Here is a 1,436-nt window from a genome sequence, read left to right as displayed (position 1 = left end):
CCCCCCCCCCACCAACACACCCCCACCCCAGGCTCTGAGAAAGCAAACGGTTTCTCCCAGGGCTGCTCCCAGCTCCTGAGCTGGGCGTTGGGGCAGTCTGTCTGTCTGTCTGCGGAGCCAGCCCGCACTCTCCACCTGCAGCACGATGCTGCCCCCCCACGGCGGGTCAGAGCAGCTGTCGGGACCCCGAGGCTGGCAGGACTGGGACAGTTAGGCAGTTGTGACAAGGGTGCCATCCCTGGGTACCTGGGTGCCTTTGTCGTCTTACCCGAATCTTTCTGCCCTGTGGAGGTGCATCCCTGCCCCCAAGGCTGAGCGAGGGCAGCCCGGTCATTTCAGACAAGGAACCCGGGCTGGTCCCTCAGCCAGCCTGTCTCTCTCTCTCTCTCTCTCTCTCTCTCTCTGTCTCTCACCACCCCCCCCCCCGTGTGTGTGTGTGTGTGTGTGTGTGTGTGTGTGTGTGTGTGTGCGCGCGCGCGCGCGCGCGCTCAGTGCCTGCGCTGGGAACAAAGACAAGAAAACTCCTTTAGAAACTGCAGAACAGAGCCTCATCTAGTGCGGGTCTCCTGATAAAGGCCCCATCCACCCAGAGTTCCTGGGAACTGAGCCCCCATGAATGGCCCTGGAGGGCCAGCGCCCGACATCAGCGTGGGCCGCATTCATCAACATGCAGGCCCCTCGGCCCCGGCGCTGGGCGAGCGGGCTTTCACGAGTCCCCAGAGCATCCAAGTTACAGTCCAGCAGCCGGCCGAATCCGGGGCTGCGGCCCAGCCTCCAGAAAAGGGCCCTGGTTTTCCCATGACCGGGCCAGCCCCTCTACTCACCAGACCCCCCTTCCTTCTGTCCCCCCCACCCAAGCCAGAAAGGCTCCCCCCAGCCCTGTGCACCAGCCTGTTGCCCCAGAGAGGACCCGGGCCAGCCTTTCCGGGCCTGGGAGCGGGCAGGGCGCTTGGCCACTCCAGGTGGGCTGGCCCTTGAGACGGGGAGTTGGCCGCAGGACAGCTCCCCCCTCCCCCGTCCGCCCTGCACTCACCCCCATTCTCCGCTCCTCTCCCCTCACTGCCTCATCGACACAGAAGCGCTCCACCGGCCATCTCGCGGTGCCTTTGCCACTGAGCTCGGGGCAAGGGGCATGGGAGAGTCTGCCCATCCTTGCTCTGACCCCAGCCTGACTTCTCCGTGGCCAGAGCCCTGCTCGGGACATACTGCTGCAGGAGCGTCTCGCAGGCCTAGACGTGCGGGCTGCCAGCCCGGGCAGGGAGCCGTGCTGCAGCTCCTGGCCAAGTACCGGCCTGCCTCTCTCTGCTCGGATGCCTCCCGTAACAGGGAGCTCCCTCTCTCCCCAAGCAGCCCGCTCGGGGCTCGCACACCAAGTTGCTTTACAGAGCCCTCCCTGCTTTCTGCATCTGCCTCCGCGGCTCCGACGCAGCCCCCTC

This window comes from Lipotes vexillifer, unplaced genomic scaffold (assembly GCF_000442215.2).
Source record: "Lipotes vexillifer unplaced genomic scaffold, Lipotes_vexillifer_v1.1 scaffold584, whole genome shotgun sequence".
In the NCBI taxonomy this organism is placed as follows: Eukaryota; Metazoa; Chordata; class Mammalia; order Artiodactyla; family Lipotidae; genus Lipotes; species Lipotes vexillifer.
This window is presented reverse-complemented; position numbering follows the sequence as displayed.